Source organism: Pinus tabuliformis, chromosome 4_2 (genome assembly GCF_031772625.1).
Source record: "Pinus tabuliformis cultivar Carrire ecotype Pingquan chromosome 4_2, CPIR1, whole genome shotgun sequence".
Classification (NCBI taxonomy): domain Eukaryota; kingdom Viridiplantae; phylum Streptophyta; class Pinopsida; order Pinales; family Pinaceae; genus Pinus; species Pinus tabuliformis.
The window spans coordinates 262,807,484-262,832,631 of record NC_142304.1 but is presented as its reverse complement, the minus strand read 5'-3'; positions in this window follow the sequence as shown (position 1 = coordinate 262,832,631).

The window sequence follows — 25,148 nt, the reverse complement described above, 5'->3', positions numbered from 1 at the left end:
ATTTGCTTTTTACCTAGGGTTTTTTCATGGAGTATATCCTCTTCTTTTGACATTTCTTGTTCCTTTTCTTCCTCCTCTTCACAATCTATGTAGAATAATTTCTTCTCAACACACTTATGACCTTTAGTGTATTTTCTATCACAACTGTAACAAAGCGCTTTTTCTCTTTTTTCTTCCAATTGTTGTGGTGTCAACCTTGTAGGTTGTGGAAGGCTAGGGGAAACAACACTTCCATATTTATAGTTGTGAGTGGTAGGCTTCCTGGTTTCCATAATTTTTCTTTCCATTTTTCTTCCTAACCTGAATGCTTTGTCCAATGAATCAGGTTCCCAAAGGTAAACCTCATGTTGAATATTATCCTTTAAAGTCCCTATGAACACATCAATCCTATGCTCCTCTAGAATATCTTTTACCCTTATATTCAATTTTTGGAAGTACTCAATGTTCTCCATCATTGAACCCTTTTGTTTGAGATTTATCAATTGGCTAAAAAAGGTGTTTCTTTTTGTATCCTCATAATGTGCTATCATTTCTTCCGTAAAAATTTCCCAAGTGAAAATTTGTTTACGAGAGAAAAGTCATTGATATGATACAAACTGATTTGGTTCCAAATACAAAGTTGCAATACATACCTTTTGTGTGTTTTTCATATTATGGAGATCGAAAAATTGCTCCATCTGTAGTATCCATGTTCCGGGATCCTTGCCATCAAACTTCCTCATATCGATTTTTGGAACATGGTGGGTCTTCAAACCAACATTAGAGTCTATGAAATCATTATTAACATTTCTTTTGTTCTCATCATGAGTTTCCTTTACTACCCTTTCACCATTAGTGACCATTTCTTGTAGCAACTTATTCAAATTTATCTTCAATTCTTCCATCGTATCGTCCATGCCATTCATCTTACTGTCCATGCCATTCATCTTAGCTTCCATGCCATCCATCTTAGCTTCCATGCCATCCATCTTAACTTTCATTCCATTCATCTTAGCTTCATTTACCTTTAGTGAGAGTGAAATTTGTTGTACTTGGTCTTGTAATTTTGATATATCATGTTGCATTTCTTCCTCTTCTTCACGAGTCATGCTAGAGCTTTTAGGTTGCTTAGTAGGTGTTTCCATTTTCTTTCTTCGAGGCATTAATTAATTGTAATAATTCTTCACTATTCCCTTTCAATTCCTTGAAACTAATTTTTCAAACCAATCTTCTGCAAAATTTAGAAAAAACTACACACCTTTTTTTCACTTTGTTAGAGCTCAATATTGAATCTGTTGTATCTCAGTAACTGTAGATTTCGAATATCTGAAATATCATCTTGTGGTAGCCCTTGCAGTCCTTTTTATAACCCATAAGTTTGATTAATATTGGATTCTCCAAGGAAGAGTTATACCAACTCTACCACGGTGACCTGATTATAAACTAGTTCAGTAGAGCGAAATTGTACGATGTGCCACATGTCACTATTTCGACCTTAGTACATGAAACTGATACACATAACACTACATGCGATCCTCTTTCTGAAACTTCTTATGAAATTTCAATCTAATGCTCAAAGAAAGAGTTATGATGATTTTCCCCAGGTCACTAGTTTAGAATGTAATTCGGGATTCTGCAAAAACCCTAACTTCCTCAGATCATGTCTCTGCAAATATAGTGAGAAAAGCTCTGCAATTTGGACCCGAAGTTCATAATAATTTCATCTCAAATGGTTTTTTTTTGTAGCTTCTGCAATGTCGCAGAAAAGAAGTTATAGTGAAAATTCCACGATGGTCTATTCGGAGCAGCGAAACCCTAGAATCAAAAGCTCGGATACCAAATGTTAGGAAACTAGCTCACAAAAAGATAGAAAATATATATCAATGCCTTAGAATTCAGCCTCTTCGAGGGGGAAAATTCCTTTACGTTACACAAATGAACAATTATTGGATGATACAAATGACTAAAACCTCCCCTCTATATATAGGAGTCTAAGGGGTCACAATATATTCAAGCCGACATAACAGTAATAATATAAGTGCACAAAAATAACAATAGTGGGTTTCTATGGGGCATATTAATAACAATATGGGGACAATAGGGGAACAATAATAACAATAAGGGATACAATGACAATAGTAATGGGGGAATCACTAGTATTATTGGGGCCTAACAAGCAATTACATTTCCTAGACAAAGAAGAGTGGTTACACCTCCTACAACCCTTCTCGGAAATCCTAAGAGATGGAGTTCCATAAGAAATTTTGTTTGTACATCCGCTAAAAGAAAAATAGCATGCACTAAAGAACCTGTGGATATATCCAATGGTCAATATGAGGATAGTTATCATGGATGCTCTATTCGGGAAGAAGGGCCTAAGGCAGAGACTACTAAAACAAGGGCACCTTAAATAGCATTAACTGAAGCAGGGGTTACTAAAATAGAAATGCTATGGGAATCTAAGAAAGATTCTGAAAAATCTACTACTATACAAACTGTGATGAAAAAGAGGAAATTGAAGAAGTTTTTGTGTGGAAATAATCCTAAGAAGAAATTGCAGGTAATTGTTACACCATCAGCTACCCCAATATCTAAGGAATGTACTGATATAGTAGAACCAAAGGAGTCTGAGGGACAATAGACTCAAGAGAAAGAAGAAGAATTTGTAAAGTAACATACCCCTACACTTGAAGTTCATGTTGTTCCACCTAAACCAAAGGAACCCGAGAAACATCAGAAAGAGGAGGAGCTTAGCAAGGAACAAGAATGTGTCTCTTTACTAGGTAAGTATGAAACTAACCTCCTTATTTGGTAAATTAATAAATTGAAGGAGGAAAATGAGAATTTAAGGAAACAACTTACCATGGTTGAAGGGAAGCTTCAGTATAGAAAGCAAAATGGATTAGAAATCCTAGTAGAAGTGGAATAAGTAATGTCATTTAGATTATGTGATGGATGTAAGGAAGTGTTGGAGGAAGCAAGTTATGAAATACCAACCACTATTTTGGTTATAATTCAAGTTAGAGAGAAATATTAAGAATTCTAAATCGTTGTTCCACAAGAACCTGCTGAAGATGTTGTTGTTACAAAAGAACCAATAGTTGAAGTAGAGAGATATGGAGATGTTTGGACATGAAATCATGCAGAAATCGAAATACAAATACTTCTATTGGGGGGATACATTGGGATGTGAAATTGGCATCTTTTTGCATTCATTTTCCTACAGTTTATTTTTACCTTTTTTTTATTCTCGAGACCATACTCTGCCACTGTAGTTGTAGCAGCCATTATCAATCTCGATATGTCTCTTTTTATATGTCATCCTTATGATCCAATTATATTTATATTTTGTCATGAGAACTATTTTTTTAGGATATTTTCTCATAAAACTGACAATTGGGCTGTTACAGGGTTTGTGGTATGTTGAGATGATGTTGCAAGATTACACATTCTAGTTTTCCTTGACAAGGATAGGACAAGGACTTGTTAAGCATTATTGTTACACATGAGGATCTATTTTGGACGTGTTGATCTCCTTTAATTAGTTATAAACATAAATTTGGAAAGAATCTGGTCAAAGTATAGCTTGACTACCAAAGGAAAAATTTTTGGACATCGCAGCAGAAACAATTAGGATTTTTTATTGATAATTATTGTAATTTGGAAAAGTTGTTACAACTTTGTCCTAACCTTGGAAATTTTTATCAAATTGTTAATGTGTATTCTCAAATTAGATCACATGAGAATCGAGATATTCTCACGATGATCTTATCATTAAAATATGAAATTATAAAGAGATGTTCTCTCTACCCATGCAAGATAAACATATAGAAACATATTGACATTGATAGAGGGGGAGAGCACCAATATTACAAACATGTATGTTTAATTAATTCAATCTCAATCGTTGGTGGTGCCATAGATTTCTGTTGATGATCTTGTGTGTTGTGTAGTGTTACTATTATTATTAGTTTTTTCATGCTTTAATGATTGCATATTTCTAACCATTGTATTGTGTAACAACATAGGACATGGACCGGTCCTTTTTTAGTGTGAATGTTATTTAATTCCTTTTATAGTTTGATGGTGTGATCATTTCATTTGAATGTGTGTTTTAAAATTTGTTGAGAGAATGGTTTCCAGGAGTTCTCTTCTTTTTTGAATAAGAGTGACAATGTGACAGAGTGGTTTTATTATGCATTGTGTGTTTATTTCTTGAGAGTGTGAAAAAGATTTGAGAGTGTAATAACCAAAGTGTTGAGTTACTGAGACTGTGATTACAACGATTGATTTTTGGATTCATTAGCACTACTCATGATTTTCCCTTACATATATTTTTTGTAATAGCCTTGCAATAACAAAACCTACCCAAATTGATAATTAATGTAAAGAGTTGGAACTTTTACTTTGAATTAAAAGGACAATGGTTTTGCCCAAGAGCAAGCTCAAGAAAAACCTATACACAAATTTCACATAATGCAAGTCAAATAAAAACTTGGAATGTTGTATGAAATCCGAAGAAAAATTATTTAAGAGTCAAAGTAAACATGTAATAATTCAAAAGTGTGTAAAATAATTAAAGAACCAATTTACAATTTGAATCAATCAAATTGGCCAATAAATGAAGTTTGGGCATGTAGTTTAGTGAAGCAAGGAAATTTTGGCTCATTTCAAAAAAATGCATGCCCAACCTTCATTTCAAGGCCAAATTGAATAATTCAACTTTGAGAGTAATTTTTACTCATAATTAACATTTATTTTTCACATAGAAATTTTGTTGTGTAAGAATATGCCAGACCGGATCGATTTTGTAGGGTTAAAGTCAAGTTTTGTGTACCTCAAATAGATGCACAGATGTGATAATGATCTTTCCAACCTAAATATAAAACCATTTTATGCAACATAGCATAGTCATTTTCATAAAGGAATTCTTATACACTGAAATCCAAGTCTCCCATAATAGTAATTGATCATACCTGCTAATGATCACATTTGAAACAAATATGCACTTCCAAACCAAACCAATTACACTCTTGGTAATGAAATTTGAAATGTGATATAATTATACAACTCCTAACCTTAGAATACAATATTGCATCATGTCTGACAGATACCCTACTTACTATGTTTCCCACTTATACACAACTTTCATATAAGGCAAGTTGAAGCAAAACTTAGAATGTTGTAACAATTAAAAAGTGTTTAGAATCATTAAATAAACAATATACAATTTGAATCAATCATATTGGACGACAAATGAAGCCTAGGTATGCATTTTAGTGAAGCAAGGCAATTTTCGCATGCTTCACAAAAATGCACACCTAACCTTCGTTTCAAGGAAAAATTGAATGATTCAAACTAGAGAGTATTTATTTACTCATAAGTAACATTAATACAATCAAATATTTTCAATTTTTCACACACACACACACACACATATATATATATATATATATATATATATATATATATATATATATATATATATATATATTATTGAAGAACACTCCAAATGGCATGGATTTTAAAGGGTAAAAGGCAGGGCTTCTGTGCCAAAAAAAAAATGCACACTAGGAATGTTTGGGAACACGCTGATGGTTTACGAAAAATAAAACTTGTATTTTAATACTTGAAACATGTAATTTATTGGTTAAAACACTATAAGTAAGGTTGGATAACCTTATTTTAGGATTAATTAGGTTTAAATGTTGCCAAGGGATAGATAAAGAGATAACACTTAGGGTTTGCAGGGTCTATTTTAGCGTTTTATTATATTGTACATATATTTTAGGGTTTTAAGTTTAAGATTAGGTCAAGTGACCTATTATCACTCCAGGAAACTCTCCTAGGTTGCAGCTCGGAGATGCTTGGTAACATATAATCTTCAATATTGCTCTCTGAATTGTTGGAATGAATGATGGTTTGGATCAAGCCAGATAACCATTTCAACCTTGTTTTTACTCAAGACATGCATGAACACCCTCAGATTTACAAGGCTTTAGACCACTAATGCTCAATAGTTTGTAGATTCAATGAATAGATGGAGAATACTAATTGTACCAGCAGATTCATATATAAACACATATGAATGGCCAGCTACAGGAAGTAAAAGAAGCTTGCAAATCTAATTTATCAACGCAGAGATAAGATGATAGTTATCCGGCATTAGACACAGAAGATACATGAACAACCTGTTCAAGTGTAAGCTTAGAACAGAAGAGAAAATGGACATTGAACATATAACAGCAAAATAAGCTTATATTGCTAGAATGAAGATGATAAGCTTGAGTAGCAAAGTCTCAACAGTCTCCAAAAGTTAAACCCTTGTTACTCTGATTTTACAAATATTTATAGGCCTATTTACAATGCTCTCAAGCCTTCTGAGGCTCGAGAGGACTTAATCTATCCCTCTATCTTCTTAATTGTTTGATGCCCTAACTAGGCAAGCATGGGCTCAAAGGTTTCTTCTTTTGACAGAAGATTAAACGCATTCGAGTAGTTTGTTGCACTGTCTGGGAGCTTGCTCGTGCAAGAAATGCTCCATGATCATTTGTTGTTTTGGATGTGTCATGATGAGGCTCCATGATCACTTTGGGTTGATTTGGTTGTGTTGCGCTATGCTGCTCCATGACCGCTTCCGTTTCAGGCTGCATTGTGTTGTGGCCCTTGTTTTTCCCTTTCCGGTCTCTGTTTCTCGGTAATCTGTCTCACAGACTCTACTATGTGGAGGAATGGGTCTTCGGGCCTTTGTAATCCATTTAAAATGCGAACAATGACTGTTTTTCTGTTAAACATAGAAAAACATTGTAAATATGCAAATCCCACCCATCTCTATTCATTTCGGACTTAAAAAGTCCTTAAACATGGCCTATTCCTCTATTGGGACCATCTTTATCGCTATCACAAATCGCAAGTGGCCTAGTCCCTTGCTTCCCTTTGTATTTGGAATATGTTTAAAAACACTGAAAATACATGAAAAATTGGCTTTAGCAGACCTGAAAATTGGCTTTATCGCATTGCTGCCTCTCCTTGGTTGCCTTTGCATTTCGTTAAATAATGAAATACATGAAAATGTATTAAAAAAGGCCTTTCTGTAGACTTAAAATATTATGCAATAATACTTATAATGTCGTCGGGTCCGATTCATCGGGTCGCGCATATACCTGTGCATAGGTCCCGCCCCTTGTTTATCTCCGATAGCGATCCTGTGATGCGATGTGGGTCGTCAATCTACGCGCTTGATCAATGGTCCACATTGCATCGCTGATTGCAATTGCAAGTTCCATCGGTCTTCCCTTACTCCACCGGCTTGCCTCTGCCGATTTGTGACCCGTCAATCCGATCATAGGAGATCGTTGATCAGGGGTGTCTTCTGCCCAATCTTAACTCCTCTGTGTTGGCCGATTGCGATTTTCCACTTAGATCTGGGTCGTTGATCAACCAAATCTGACAACTGCTATGCATCTGACTGTGTATGCCCCTGATACATGGTTTTTTCATGGTTTTCTTTGGTTTTTGCCTCCTGGTAGTGCTTTTCTGCCCTTCCAAGGGCTCTTGGCATGTGATTGTTTCGATCTTTGGATGATCCTTAAGAAAAATTTTAAGACTTCGGGAGTGTTTTGAGAATATTTGGATCCATTTTTGGGCCATTTTCCATCAAAGCTAACACTAGCTCCTTCTGGGGATGAAAGCCTCCCTATGAGGTTTTAAGAATCACAGAACAATGCATTTCCTATAAAAACAAGATCAAATCTTCCTCCTAGTGTTCCATTGGGCATGGAGTCTATTTTGCATGAAATAAAAACTGAAAAAGCATATTCACAATACCAAGGCTTTAAAGCCTTAAATGAAATAAAGTTTTAAGAACTGTCCATTGACTGGGACATCAAAAACATCTCCTCCTTCTGTGCAGAATAAGGGTATTGTTCATATAATCTTGAGAAATGACAAACGGTCTTGTCCATAAGGCATCAAATTCACCATGGTTTCCCTTCTTTTCCTTCTACGCATCCCATTTTACCTTTCTATCAAAGATTTCTTTTTCTTGGTCAATGTGCATTTCAGCAAATTCATCAAAGACTTGTAAAAGCCTATTAATTTCATCATCCTCTTCAAAACTTTCTAGTATTTGACATTGTCAGGTAGCGATGGTCTGTATTTGACCTCATCTTTGTATGCTTTCAGCCTTGGATGCTTTGCTTGGAAAGTTTTTTTGACCTACTAAATGATAAGGTCTACATCTTCAAACACTTTCAGGCCTTTGATGCCCATTTCTTTAGCAGGGTTTAAGCCCAACATCAAGGCTTCGTACTCTACTGTGTTATTTGTGATCTGAAAAGTTAATATAAAAGGTAAATGAATGCATTCCTATGTGGGGGACACAAGGACTACACCTTCCACTGTAGCTTCTTTAGAGCAAGTTGCACCAAATAACATGTCCCAAATCTGTGGGCCTTCTTCCTCTATGATCTGGCAAACTGGTTTTTTAAGTTGTGTGGAGTCCAACTGAGATTCTTCAATCTGAAGAAAACAAGCTCCAAAATTAGTGTCAACAGCATAGATGGGATGATTAGTGGGATTCCTTTCATCGTTGATGATATAAGCATATACCTGTGCATAGGTCCCGCCCCTTGTTTATCTCTGATAGCGATCCTGTGATGCGATGTGGGTCATCAATCTACGCGCTTGATCAATGGTCCACATTGCATCGCTGATTGCAATTGCAAGTTCCATCGGTCTTCCCTTACTCCACCGGCTTGCCTCTACCGATTTGTGACCCGCCAATCCGATCATAGGAGATCGCTGATCAGGGGTGTCTTCTTCCAAACCTTAACTCCTCTGTGTTGGCCGATTGCGATTTGCCACTTAGATCTGGGCCATTGATCAACCAAATCTGACAACTGCTATGCATCTGACTGTGTATGCCCCTGATACATGGTTTTTTCATGGTTTTCTTTGGTTTTTGCCTCCTGGTAGTGCTTTTCCGCCCTTACAAGGGCTCTTGGCATGCGATTGTTTCGATCTTTGGATGATCCTTAAGAAAAATTTTAAGACTTTGGGAGTGTTTTGAGAATATTTGGATCCATTTTTGGGCCATTTTCCATCAAAGCTAACACTAGCTCCTTCTGGGGATGAAAGCCTCCCTATGAGGTTTTAAGAATCACAGAACAATGCATTTCCTATAAAAACAAGATCAAATCTTCCTCCTAGTGTTCCATTGGGCATGGAGTCTATTTTGCATGAAATAAAAATTGAAAAAGCATATTTACAATACCAAGGCTTTAAAGCCTTAAATGAAATAAAGTTTTAAGAACTGGCCATTGACTGGGACATCAAAAACATCTCCTCCTTCTGTGCAGAATAAGGGTATTGTTCATATAATCTTGAGAAATGACAAACGGTCTTGTCCATAAGGCATCAAATTCACCATGGTTTCCCTTCTTTTCCTTCAACACATCCCATTTTACCTTTCTATCAAAGATTTCTTTTTCTTGGTCAATGTGCATTTCAGCAAATTCATCAAAGACTTTTAAAAGCCTATTAATTTCATCATCCTCTTCAAAACTTTCTAGTATTTGACATTGTCAGGTAGCGATGGTCTGTATTTTACCTTATCTTTGTATGCTTTCAGCCTTGGATGCTTTGCTTGGAAATTTTTTTTGACCTACTAAATGATAAGGTCTACATCTTCAAACACTTTCAGGCCTTTGATGCCCATTTCTTTAGCAGGGTTTAAGCCCAACATCAAGGCTTCGTACTCTACTGTGTTATTTGTGATCTGAAAAGTTAATATAAAAGGTAAATGAATGCATTCCTATGTGGGGGACACAAGGACTACACCTTCCACTGTAGCTTCTTTAGAGCAAGTTGTATCAAATAACATGTCCCAAATCTGTGGGCCTTCTTCCTCTATGATCTGGCAAACTGGTTTTTTAAGTTGTGTGGAGTCCAACTGAGATTCTTCAATCTGAAGAAAACAAGCTCCAAAATTAGTGTCAACAGCATAGATGGGATGATTAGTGGGATTCCTTTCATCGTTGATGATATAAGCCAACTGAGCCTCTTTGTATAACCTCTTGCACTCACCTCCAAAAACTAGGACAGTAGCATAGAACAAGTCATTTTGTAATGTTCCTCCTAATCTCTTGTTCCAACCTCTGGAAAGCAACATGCCAAACTTGGGGGGTACATCTGCTACCACAATATCCATCATCATGCTTTTCATGGGCAGCTGAGACAAAGTGATGGCTAGGTCCTTGATTAATCCCAGACATTCCACTTTTATAGAGTCAAAAGAAAACAGGTCATGATAAGGCTTGGTAATGTCAAGACCCAACTCATCCATGACAGCCTTGGGCATTAGATTATGGCTAGCTCCAGTGTCTAGAAGGCAGTTGTGAAGGATTTTATCATGAATCATCAGAGAGACATAGAATGATGGGGAGTTGTCTTCACAATTTTCAATCATTGGGATGAGAATAACAGTTGGTTGGTCATCTTGCAGATTTACATAGTCAATGGAGGCTTGGATGGCTTTAGGCTCAAGGGCCTCGAGGATGGATCTTTTGAAGGAATCATTCTTCACTAGTTCAATCAGAGGCATAGGTATTCTTAGCTTCTGCATTTCTGATTGAAAACTAAAAGGAGAAGGAGACTTGTCAAGGCCTCTTACCTCATGAGATGGAGCTTTGAGGATTATAGGATCAATTGTTGGTCACTTCTAGATTTAGCTTGTTGAACTGCAAGGACAACATCTCTTTGAACAGGAGTTTCCTTGGCATTATTCATCTTCAACCTCAGATTATATCTGTGCTAATCTTCAATTTTCAAAACAGCTTCACCATCCCATTCTTGGTTAATATGGTCGTTGAATAATGACTTTTCATAGGCAACTGAGGTAAAAAAGGAGGCATTGCCTTTGTCTTCTAGACAATGGATCTCATCATCTTCTTCAAAATTCTCTTCTTCCATGACTACATTCTGGAAAGGGGTCTTCACCCTTTGGTCTTCATTGGCATCTTTTCTTCTTTGCAAAATTTGCAACTGCTCATTAGCTCTTCTATATGGATTTGGATTTGGATTTCTAGAAGCAAAGGTATTAGGAACTCTTCCTTTCCTAGTGTGCTGCTCAACCTTTAATTTGGATATCTCAGAGGCTAATGACTCTATCATCTTGGTCATTTTATCTATCTTGGGATCTGAGGATGATGAAGACTCACCCCTTTGTCTCCTTCTATCAACATTCCCCTTGAGCTTCTCTGCAGCCATGATGTTTGATTCTACTTCCAAGGCTGCATCCTGCATATCATCCAAAGTAACACATCGCCTCTCCCTCAACAGTAGACAGAAGTCACAATCAAAAGCACTAGCATAGATGAGTCTAGCAGAGGTAGTGGTGGGTTTTACTTTAGTTGGTATCTTGTTGTACATGTGGTTAAGCCTCTTATTAAAATCAAACAGTAACTCACCATTTTCCCTATTTAAGTTGCCAAACTTGGTGTGGTAGTAGAGTAGATCCTTCTTATCCCCCCAATGCTTTAGAAATGCATCATCTAAAGCCTCAATATATGCTATAGATATTGGGGTTAGTTCTTTGAACCATTTTCTAGCCTCTCCATCTAGGCTTTGGACAAAGATTCTCATCCAGACATCATCTTCACTAATGTCCAGGTTATCAACATAGCTATAGAATGATTCAAGATGTTTTTCAGCTATAACACCTTCAGTCCCAGTGAACTCAGGCATATACTTCTGATATTCTCCAGTAGGCATAGCATTCAAAGGAGTGGGTAGTACTAGAGGTCCATACCTAGCAACTATGATTCTTTCCATTTTGGTGGGTGCTTGTGGACCTGCCATAGTTGTGGTGGCTATAAGAGTATTGGTAGTCTAAATGATAGAGGGCTGAGGAGTGACTGACAAGACTAAAGGAGTATGATGGATAAGAGGTGAGGTTTCATTTTAGGCTTACAACAAAAGGAGAACCTAGAGAATAAGGAGCTTTATGAATTTCTGAGATTTTTTCTTCACTGCTAGTATTAGATGCCATACTCTCAACATGTATTTGTTATATTATAGGCCTTTCTTGAAGATATATATAATATTGTTTAGGTTTACCTGAACCTGATGCTCCTTTCTGCAATACCTTTCTTTCTTTGATGATTTTTTCAAGGTCAGGTACTGGGTCAGCTTGTGGCTTTTGAGGATTTCTCCGAGTATGCCTCACAAACTGAGCCAGAACTATGAAGTGGAGTTGCCAAGAGGTTTGTCCTTCAATAGAGTCACCAGATAGATGATTACAACCAAAAAAGTGCCCAGGCTTTGTCTATCATCAAAGCTAGATCTGTGTCATCTCCTAGGGAAGCTGAGCTTCAATTTCCTCTCCCCAACAATGGCGCCAATTGTGTTATCACTCCAAGAAACTCTCCTAGGTTGTAGCTCAGAGATGCCTGGTAACATATAATCTTCAATATTTTTCTCTGAACTATTGGAATGAATGATGGTTTGGATCAAGCCAGATAACCATTTCAACCCTATTTTTACTCAAGACATGCATGAACACCCTCATCTTTACAAGGCTTTAGACCACTAATGCTCAATAGTTTGAAGATTCGATGAATAGATGGAGAATACCGACTATACCAGTAGATGCATATATAAACACATATGAATGGCCAACTACAAGAAGTAAAATAAGCTTGCAAATCTAATTTATTAATGTAGAGATAAGATGACAGTTATCTAGCATTATACACAGAAGAAACATGAACACCCTGTTCAAGTGCAAGCTTAGAACAAAAGAGAAAATGGACATTGAACATATAACAACAAAAGAAGCTTATATTGCTAGAATGAAGATGAGAAGCTTGAGTAGCAAAGTCTCAACAGCCTCCAGAAGTTGAACCCTTATTACTCTAATTTTACAAATATTTATAGGCCTGTTTACAATGCTCTCGAGCCTTCTGAGGCTCGAGAGGACTTAATCTATCCATCTGTCTTCTTAATTGTTTGATGCCCTGACCAGGCAAACATGGGCTCGGAGGTTTCTTCTTCTGACAGAAGAGTAACCACATTTAGGTAGTTTGTTGTGCTGTTTGGGAGCTCGCTCATGCAAGCAATGCTCCATGATCATTTGTCAGTTTTGGATGTGTCGTGATGAGGCTCCATGATCGCTTTGGGTTGATTCGGTTGTGTTGCGCTATGCTTCTCCATGACCGCTTCCTTTTCAGGCTGCATCGTGCTGTGGCCCTTGTTTTTCCCTTTCCGGTCTTTGTGATCCGGATTTAAACAGGAACGCAACAAATTACAGAGATAACCATATACACAAAGATGCAGTGGAAATAATACTTCATTTCATTAATGGAGAATACTGAAATATGCTTACAACCAGAAATGGAAATAAACCAGCTAGGGCGATGGTAGCTTATCTCTGAGAAGAGATGTGGTGGCTACATGCCTCTGAACTGTGTTACAATGAGGCTCGAAGGCCTATTTATTGTTGAGAAACAATGGAAAACCCCTAACATTCCAAAACCTAACCCTAGGAGATGAAACGCCAAATTGTGGGCCCCGTTTGGGTAAATTGGTACATCAACTTCCCGAGGTTGTAACTTTGGCATACGATCTCCGTTTGACGCGTACAATAGCTCGTTAGAAAGATCTATCCGAGCACTACCACTTTGGGAAGGAAAACATCGGTCCATGAACCCATGTTGCCCCCAGATTTTCCAAAAAACGTCGTTTAGGGCCTCAAAACGGCTCTAGAAGTTCAGGACCCGAAAAACTGCTAAAAATAGTAAGTTGTGCTACAATTAAGGAAACTGAAAATGTTGAGAGAAACAATGGGGGGTCCAGGTGGACTTGGCAAGTGGCCACCAATATCCACCTGGATCACTTTGTTTCCTAGCAATTTGTCTCACGGACTGTACTATATGGTGGAATGGGTCTTAGAGCCTTTGTAATCCCTTTAAAATGCAAACAATGACTGGTTTTTTGTTAAACATAGAAAAACAATGCAACAATGCAAATCCCACCCATCTTTATTCATTTTGGACTTAAAAAGTCCTTAAACATGGCCTATTCCTCTATCGGGCCCATCTTTATCACTATCACAAATCGCAAGTGTCCTGGTCCCTTGCTTCCCTTTGTATTTGAAATATGTTTAAAAACATTGAAAATACATGAAAATTTGGCTTTAGCAGACCTGAAAAATTATATATTTTCATTCCTGAACCCTTTTAAGTCAATGCTTTATCGCATCGGCGCCGCTCCTTGGTTCCCTTTGTATTTCATTAAATAACAAAATACATAAAAATGTATTAAAAAAGGCCTTTCTGTGGACTTGAAATATTATGCAATAATACTTATAATGTTGTCGAGTCCGGTTCATTGGGTTGCGCATATACCTATGCATAGGCCTTGCCCCTTGGTTATCTCCATAGCGATCCTGCGATGGGATGTGGGCCGTCAATCTGCGCGCTTGATCGACGGTCCACATTGCATCGCTGATCGTAATCGCAAGTTCCATCAGTCTTCCCTTACTCCGTCGGCTTGCCTCCGCCGATTTGCGACCTGCCAATTCGATCATAGGAAGTCGCTGATCAGGGGTGTCTTCCGCCCAACCTTAAGTCCTCTATGTTGGCCGATTGCAATTTGCCACTTAGATTTGGGCCGTTGAACGGCCAGATCTGATGGTTGTTGTGCGTTTGACTATGTATGCCTTTGATACATGGTCTTTTCATGGTTTTCTCTGGTTTTTACCTCCTGATAGTGCTTTTCCGCCCTTCCAAGGGCTCTTGGCATGTGATTGTTTCTATCTTTGGATGATCCTTAAGCAAATTTTTAAGACTTAGAGATTGTTTTGAGCATATTTGGATCCATTTTTGGGACATTTTCCATCAAGGCGAACATGGCCTAGTTAGGATTTGAAGATAAATAGGTAAGTAGAATGGAGACAAATATGACTAGTTCTTGTTTATTTTTTGGCAAAGAAGTCTAAGTAGAGATATAATAATGCAGAAGTGTATAAAATCATTAAATAAACAATCTACAATTTGAATAAATCGGATTGGCCAATAAATTAACCTTGGGCATGTGTTTTAGTGAAGCAAGGCAATTTTTCCTACTTCACACAAATGCATGCCCAACCTTCATTTCAAGGTCAAACTGAATAATTCAACTTGGAGAGTAATTTTTACTCATGGGTAACACTAATACAATTAAATATTTTTAATTTTTCACATATATGTTTGTGGCTTTCAAAAATACACCAAATTTCTCGAATTTCAAATGATAAATGACAAGTTTTATGTGCCTCAAATAAATGAAGACTAGGAATATATGGGAACAAGGCGATCAGCTAAGAAAAATCAAACTTGAATTTTAATAGTTGAAAATTGTAGTTTCTTGGTTAAAATACTATAAGGTTGGATGACCTCATTTTAGTATTATTATGTTTAAATGTTGCCAAGGGATAGATAAAGAGATAGCGCCTAGGGTTTGTATGGTCTATTTTATGGTTTTCTATATTGTAAATATTTTTTAGGGTTTAAATTTAATATTAGGTCAAGTGGCCTAGTTAGGGTTTAAAGATAAATAGGTATGGAGAATGGAGATACATAGGACTAGTTCTTATATCTTATTTGGAAATGGAGTCTAAATAAACATATAACAATGCAAAAGAGTGTAAAATCATTAAATAAACAATCTACAATTTGTATCAATCATATTGGCCAATAAATGAAGCCTAGGTGTGCATTTTAGTGAAGCAAGGCAATTTTGGCCTGCTTCACAAAAATGCACGCCCATCCTTCATTTCAAGGCCAAATTGAATGATTCAACATGGAGAGTATTTTTTTGACTCAAGGTAACTTTTCTTTTGTTCAAGTTATCTGTGATCCTCTAGGCTTGACCTATGGCTTGAGGAGTCACAACCGAGGGGCATCTAAGCCATTAAAGTCACCCGGGAATCGCACCCAGCCTGGGCCACACCATCCCTTAGCCGACTAGATTTTTGATCATGTCTCCTCCCCTAGTAGAAGGAACAACCACCCCTCGTGAGGTTTGATCCTGGGTCACCTTGCTGATGAGGCCCATCCTCAACTGATTGTGCTAGTAGGAATTGGTTACTCATAAGTAACTTTAATACAATTAATAATCTTAATTTTTCATATATATGTTTGTGTTGTTCAAAAATACTCCAAATTACATGGATTTCAAAGGGTAAAAGGAATTTTTTCTAAGCCTCAAATAAATTCACACTAGGAATGTATGGGAACAAGGTGATGTACTAAGAAAAATCAATCTTAAATTCTAATAGTTGAAACTTGTAGTTTTTTAGTTAAAACCCTATAAGCAAGGTTGGATGACATTATAATTTAAGTATTAATTAGGTTTAAATGTTGCCAAGGGATATATAAAGAGACAACACCTGGCGTTTGTAGGGTCTATTTTAGGGCTTTTCTATATTGTACATATTTTTTATGGTTTTATGTTTAATATTAGGTCAAATGACCTAGTTAGGACATTTATTATAAAAAGGTTTGGTTGCCATTTTAATGCAGAAAGGAAATTTACTCTCATTTATGAATAACCAGTTGCATGATGGAAATTTCGTCAATTCTACCCATGAGAAAGAAGTATTGGCCATATTACATTCCATCAAAATCTGGTAGCCCTATTTTAAAAGTGTTATTTGTAATAAAGTGTACCTTATGTGTAAATATTAAATTTGAATTTTGTATTTTGTGTCTGAGAAAATATAGGAGTAAAGGAGAAAAATTAAAGCACCTTATAAACAATTCCATCCACTTAATAAAATTTTATTTTCTTAATAAAAGTGATTTATAGACAAATAAAGCAATAAGTTAAAAAAAATAATTTGATTTGCTCGTGCATTCCTCATGGTTTATTGAGCGCACTTCTTTCATTCAATGTGGATTTGTCATGATTATTCAGAGTGCATTCTTGCATTCAACGTGCATTCCTCATGGCCTATGTTGTGTTCATTATTTCTTTAAATGTGCATTCATCTAACGTGCCTTGACCCTCAACAACAATGGCCTCAATTGAAACAATGGCATCCTCTTCCCCACAAACAGTTAACACGCGAGGCTCCCAGGAGAAGTTCACAGTCAAAAAATTCAAAGAATGTGTCGATACATGGAGAGATACAAACAATTTTCCACCAAGTACGTTATATATCTGTTGGGACAGGGTTCCCTAGGGTCAATTTTGGGGCAGGAAACCCAAGTTTTTGTATGTAAAGTGTAAAATCTTTGCAATTTATGGTCACAGAGCATGTAGATGTAAAGTGTCATAAAGGGTTTCCACCCTTCTTATATGTAAGTTGTGTCGATTTTAGAAGATCTACCCATGGTCCGCGGACCATGGGATTGTATAAAAAGCACAGTACTAGAAGAGTCTAAGGCAGAAGTAGTAGTAATGATGATGAATGTAATGGGTCATTAGTGAAAAGAGCGAAGAGTTTTAGAGTAGAAGAGAGGATCTATAGCTGTGTGCGCAGAGGCCTAGGGTAAAAGTCCGCAGCTATGTGCGCAAACCCCTACAGCTGAGTGCGCAAGGTAGTTAAAGTCTGTAATAAGATTTGAAGTATTAATAAAGAAGATTACTTTGGAAATATCTATGTTGATATATTTATTTTTGTTATCAATAAATGCGGTTATGTTATGTTGAATAATGGGTTTATGATTTAATGCTATATTGATACACGAATATGTATGTTTTACATTGTTATATGAATGGCAAGTAATAATATATGTTTATGCGAAGAACATATTAATGCATTTTGAAGTTATCGGATACTTAAGCCGATCTAGGTACATAGGGAAGCAAGAGTAACTACAGAAGTGCGTAAGTGGTTGATTCACCTGGTTAGGGTCCACAAACGACAATCGTAGACCTTCACGAAGGTCTAGAGGCTGATTAAGAGAAGTATATTGACAAGCCCTAAAAGGCTCATCAATCTACGCAAGGGCAGAATTAAGGCATAAAACGATATCACTACCATCTCTGGTGCGGAAACTTGGTTCCAACATCCCCCCATACTGCTTCAGGTGAGACTTCAGTCCGCACTCCGTGGATTGATGTCGAAAGGGCCAGTACTGTAGGGATTTGCTTGGCTAAATTAACGTTGGACCTGGGTCAGGGCCCCCTAATCCAACAAATGGTTCTGTTTCCTAGACCAAGATTTGCATAAAGAGATGTGTGATGTCACATCACTGGAATCTAACTAAGAAAGAAATTGAAGACTGGCTGGATAGAAAGATCCATGAATTTGCAGTGCAAGAAAATAGAAATCCGCAATTGACGAAAGAACATTGGTTGGAAAAATACCTATACACAGAGATACACAAAATCTTCTTTTGTTCCTTCACGGTTGAGTTATACGAGTGGATCGCTAAATTAGCAAACGACCAAGGAAGGTGGATACTTGACAGTCTGATAGTGTGGACCCTGGAGTTAGTGTGTAGATTGGAAGCTTTTGGAGATAAGATCACACACGTTGTCAATCACTAGCTTGATTTTATCATAGGAGGATTCATGACAGATTTCGCAGTCGATACTTCGATCAGTCATAGTGAAGAAAAGCACCGCTTCTTCAATGGACTGCGAGGTAAGTATTTAAGGTCTTTAAATAATTGGATTAAGATGCTCTTGTGTGAAAAGCAGGTTATGCAGTTACCTTGATGTTTGGAGCTATGCAAAGTGGAAAGAGCTTCAGGGATAGAGGGAGAACAGACCCTGAATATAGCCCGTTGATCGAACATCCTCTAAGTGACGACGAGGAAACAACACAGGCTTCACCATAAAGCATTGTTCAGTTAATAAGATGAGGGTTCCCGCGAATAACCCATCCAACCACCCCACCTCCGCATTCACATCCACAACATACATCTTCGCCCACATCGCCACCACCTCCACCACCATTCAATATGGCGACTGCAGTAAAGTTGCCTATTTTCAAAGGTTCAGGAAATGAGGACCTGTACCAGTTTTGATTCATTGCGAAGGTCATATGGGAAGCTCCGGGTATAATGGATGATTAGATGAAGAAAGCAACGTTGGTCACTGCTTTACAGGAATGCGCGCTGACATGGTACATTAAGTACTGCACTGATAACCTAATAGCTTCATTAGCAGATATTCAGATCACACTGAATAAGGAATTCAGTCGGCCTAAGTTTGAAGCACAATGAATTGTGGGATTCAAGGAGATCATGATGAAGCCTAGCAAGACACCCTAGGATTTGGATCAGAGATTGAAGTGCATGATCTGTGAAGCTAACATGAATCTTATGGATGGGCAACACCGCGAATGGTTTGTGGCTTCGCTCTTGCCTCATCTGAGGGTTTCTTTATCCCATAAAAAGATTGGGACCCATAAGGAAGCCCTAGAGATTGTGATGAGATTGCATGAAACACCAATGCAAGATGCTAATTTGGGAGTTCAACATATTCACGCGTAGTTGCAGAACCTTTGCCTAGAGTTTCAAAGTCTGAAGAAGGATAGAGTAGTTCGGCCAGGGGTGCGCAAAGAAGCTTGGTGCCTGAAATGCAAAATTCAGGGCCCCATAAGCCAACAAATGGTTATGTTATGGAAGAAATGCATGGTGGGAAGTGGAAAGGAGGACTTCTTATAGAGAGAGTGAGGATTGAACCCACAGGGCCATGACAAAAATCATTGTCCAGTCTTCGTGAATTATGTTGTAGCAGGAAGGTCGATGCTTCTAAGGCCAGAAGCTCAAGCAAGGCCAAGTATAGGGCCCATGCTATGGTGTGCTATCCATCAGGTAGCTAGAAAAAATGTGACAGACAATTGTCACTTGCTGCAGAAATTTGTACAACACTGCAACAACCCTTCTGCAACTTTTATCAATCGGTGGGTCATGATGAGCGTAACTATCATAGCTATGTGCTAATGATGGATAGAACGCCCACATATAGAGTGCAGGCAGAAACTTGGCCTCCAAATCAAGGTGTTGGGGGAGCGCAAGGAGGATTCCAGGGGCGAGGGTGAGGCCGAGGTGGAGGAGGGCCTGGTAGAGGTCGAGGAAAGGTGATTTGCTACAACTGTGGGGGACCAGGACATGAGAATTTATGAACCCGATGTGTCTGTCATGCCGATATTGTACTCAGTTTGACTATGCGATAGAAGACTTCCCTGTATTACAAGCTAAGATATGTGAAAAAAGGAGCATAGCCTCAGCAGCCTACCCAGAACCTATAGATGATGAGCACTGAACCCCATGAAGAGGATCCTAATGTGAACATCGTGTTGCGAAGTGGAATGATGACTAGCAAAGACAAAGGAAAGCAACCTGAAGAAGGTGAATGGGTCCGCAAAGCTCCAGAAAAAGAGGTCGGGTTTGATCTGGAGTGTGCGAGGGAAACATTTATGGAAGCAAAGGAAAGATTCACTGAGAACTCTACCTCATGAGGTTAGGATAAGCCAGCTGAAGAGATGGACCCTTCTATTCTTACCACTTCCTTGGAGACTTGTATGAACCTTTTGCGCGATAGCAAGGGTGTGAAAGGGTTACAAGAGCTGATAAATAAGTGTGCCAAAAAAGAACACACTCCTGATGGACTGTGCATAGTCAAGAAAATTGGTAATCATAACGCAAGAATAGGGCATGAGATGAGACTCACCACGCAAATAGGAGAATATGAAATGGACCAAGTTATTCTGGATCTAGGGTCTGACGCGAATGTTTTGCCTAAACAGAGATGGGAGAGAATGGGGAGACCTACGCTGCAGTGGTCACCTATTCAATTGAGGATGGAAAGTCAATAGAAGATCATCCTCGTGGGAAGATTACAAGGAGTGATAATTGATATTGAAGGTACAAGCGCATTGGCCGATTTTGAAGTGATAGTGATTGTGGATGACAAAAATCCCTACCCTGCTCTCCTTGGGATCGACTAGGCTATCGACATTAATGGGGTGATCAATTTGAAGAAGCGGGCGATTTCATTTGAAAGAAAATTTCTCTGCGTAGTAGTACTGTTAGACCTTGCAGAAGGACCACGCTACACTGAACCCATCCTCAACGATGAAAGTGATGATGATTTGGACCATATTTATAAGATAACAGTGCGAGATTAAGGCTGGGTGAATATGACAGCTGATGGATGTATTGCAGGGGATCGCGAGAGCTCCTGCACATCAGATTCAGATGAGGAATTGAAACACTGGTAGAATATATTGCAGGAAGTGTCTATGCTACGATGTAACATGATGACCAAATTGTTGTGTTATGTATCGTCGGAGGTAACAAGTCTTATTTATTATGAGGGTTTAACTGACATTGATAAATTTCTGGATGCATTTGAAAGGGATGTGTCAGAGAAGCATCGCTTCCAAGCCTTGGACTTGGTGCTGAGCGCTACGCCTGCAAGATGGTGGGGTACACATAAAGACAACTTCGATGGATTGTGCGAATATAGAAGAATGATGAAGGTGTAGTTTGGTCGCCAAAAGGTAAGATTGGCAGAGAAATACGATGGAAGGAGTGATCCGCGTGATCACTTAGCCAAATGGACCAATGCTTATGGAGCATAACTGCAACCGATGTGGGTGCATCTGTTCTCTCACACTTTGGATGTAATACCTATGAATTGGTACTTGGAAACAGAGCTCCTCCATGGCATGGACGAACGGGATATTTTGAGACAAGGATTCTTGATGACATTCAACATTGAATATGGATTTGAGTGCATTGATGAAATGTTGCAGGAGGTCAAAGCAGCGATGTTAAGAATATCGTAGGATCCCTTGGATTTAATTCAACTAGATTGGACCACATAGCTGTGCCATGGACTAGAGTGCTAAAATGTGGCCACTGAAGAGGAAGACGAGGATCCGAGGAACATTAACATCCCAAAAACAGAAGGCCACTTCAAATTTGAGGGGCCACAGATAGAAAATCTAGATATCACTGCGCCACTAAAAATAAGGCAAGTGAACATTGGGACAGAGGCGGAGCCGAAGTTTGTGAAGATAGCAGACTACTAGGATGATGCTACAGTGGATAATGTCGTTGATTTGCTCCGCAAATACCAGGACTTGTTCCCTAGAAGAGAGGCTCGCACAGGTGACAGATCTTGAAGAAGATAAATTTTTGGTTTGATTCCATCAGCATGTTCAGAAGGAGCGTGAAAGGGCATGGCACAATCAGCACATCAAACTATACACCTTCAAGGTAAACGGTTTGGTTTTATTATATGACAACAAGTTTGATAAATTTCCAGGAAAATTTCAGATGCATCGACTAGGGCCATATGTCATCAAAGAGATTACCGATGGTGGAGTAGTTCAACTGGTGAAATTGAATGGAGATCCATTTCCCGGAAAGGTAAATGGCAGCCGATTGAAGCCATACATCGGGGATCCAGCTAGATGACTATATGATGGAAGCATAGTCTTAGTGCTCCAGGCAGCTGAAAGGAGGTGCATGACTATAAACTACATTGCATCGGTTGTAGAGCTATGTGATTGGGCGATTGTGCGGGATGGAAGAATGTCACAACATTAGTAGAAGCGCGACAGGAGTTGTGCTATAGAAGGAGAGACCGCGTAGGGCAGCCAGAAAGTGACCGTTACTATCACTATTCATGATTTGATAGTGAGAAAATAGCTAAGAGGAGCAGGGGAAGGGGGCATTTAAGGCTAAAATTAAGAGTGATATCGTTGAAAATCTTTCGTCAATCTAGCATTTATTAGTGGATTTTAGGGGAAACGATCGGATTTGAATTTGAATTTTCCTATAAATTGTAGATGGTCACCCAACGAAAAAACTTTGCATTTGGAGAGTTGATGTGTCATGTTATCAATTGCACATGAATCTTGTGGTTTTTGAGGATTTGGTGGACAGTTCAGTGTTTGACAAGTTACCTAAGGAAACACAGGAGCTCCTTAATAGCCTCATGTTGGTGCCCATGGAAACTGCAAGTGCTAGAGGATCTATGACCTTTGAGGGAGCTACCCCTAAGGTCGTAAGTGTGGAGGTGCCCACAGCAGTGCCAAAATCATCGAGGTCACCTAGGCCAAAGCCTACACCGACAGGAGAGGCTTCCAAGATGAAGAAGTATAAATAGAAGGCAACACATCTAGTGCACAAGTTGTCAATGAAGCATCGGAGAAAAGAAAAGCCCACCGCGTGGGAGAAAGGCAAGGTGGTAAACCTAGAGGCTGATGAGGGCGCAGAGGAAACTGATATGGGCGCAGAGGACATTGATATTAAGGGAGTATACCCTATATCAAAGCTATCATAATGCATCCCTCCGTTCCAGGGCAAGGTAAAGGTCTTGAAGGACCCTAATGAAGGAAAGTTTGTCCTTAACACACCCGTTCTGCCATAAAACATAACATTTGAAGGTCCGTGCTTGGCGTGCGTCCCACATTTGAAATTAGATGATTTGGACTTGAGGGACACTGAGCGGTTCCCACACCTAGATAATAATAATTTCATGCAAAGAATATTCTACAAGGACTCGGGTGTCACTGCGCTAGAGCTGGTAAAGTGGATTTGTGGGGTGGAAAAGGCAGGATTGTTGAATATGCTATGGGTGTCACATTACCACAGCGCTCCCATAAATTTGATAGATATCAAACAATTGTTGTGCCTAGTGCATGATGGGTGCCTGTGGTTGGGAGAACCAATCCCTATAACTGACATGTTGATCCATAGGATCACGCTACTACACCACTCAGGGCTGAATCCAGCCAAGCCATTTGGCAGAATGACGGGCGAGGGTGACCTCGCTGAAAGGATGAAGGACAAGTTTAAGCTTGTCAAGAAGTCGCGCGGATATTCAATTTCGAGTATTACGGACCCCACAATGAAGGTTGCCACCCAGATCTTAGCTAGGAAGGTAATGAGGAAGTGTCGTGCAAATGAGGTGTTGGCACCAATTGTTTCATTAGCAGCCCAGTGCGCGGAGGGAATACAATACAATTGGCCATGCTACCTATGCAACGAGTTCCTCACAAACTGCAGGGAGACATAGGACCACAACAAAACATTCCACTATACATGGTTGTTGTTGTCGATTGTGTTGGTTGTGTGGGAATTACCAGAGGACAGCCAGTTTCCTCTGATCGCGAAACATCTGCCAAAAGCAATGAAGTTTGCTTTGCTATGGGCCATGAAGGACACTAAGCAGGTCGGGAGAGTAAAATATTTTGGGTGTTGATGGATTCAAGCATCCGCACAGCCATCAACCACAAGCCACGGCTGTCACCAACTATTTTTGAGTAGTTTTCGGGATACATGAAGTTCAAAGTGGACTTCCATTGTAAATCCATCTCAATTCGCAAGGACCCAGAACAGAAGTGGTATGATCTACCATACCTCGCAACGGATGATGCCATAGTAGCAGTGCTCAATCATTGGCCAGCCGAGTGGCCCACAACATCATATTTTTCCATCGGGTCTAGTAAGTCTGCAGGAAATCAAAAGAAGAAAGAGGCCCAGTCGAAGGTTTAGCAGTTGGCTGAAAAGTGGAAGAAGGAGGTTGACGAAAAATCTAGAGCAGAACCAGAGCACCCCAGAAAGGAATGGGAGGAAGAACGTGATTCTGATAGAAGTCAGAAATCCCCTTCACCATAGATAGAAGAAGAAGAGTGATCAGAGCAGGGTGGTGTAGATATGGAAAGCACTCCCTTTCGGGTGAAGTAGAATCAGGAGTAGGAGAAGCAAGGGCCGCGCAAAAATACCAAGGCCACTAAGTCATCCCTAGACCTAGATGAAATTGGGGATAAGGTAAGGGATGCGACAGGGGAATTGCTGCAGCAGCAGAAACAATCTTTGGTTTCCATTCAGATGAGTCTATGCAAGCTGCAGATCCAAACTACTCAACTACAGGCAGGGGTAGGGAACAATAGCGTGATGTCGACTAGTTTAGCATCGGGAAAAGCTAAAGCCGTGGAGATGGTTTTCTCTTTGTATCCTCAGGCCGTCGCACTGCATGATGGAGCCCTAAGTGCAGAGACATATGTTGATAAGGTTTATTTAAGTAACATTTGTCTCAACATGGCCACGCTCCCAAGTGAATTCCTTCACACACTGCAAGCAGGTGTGATCGCAAAACTTAGGGCCCGAGAGCAGTGGACACTGAGCATGATCAGCGAGAAGAAGGTTAAAAAC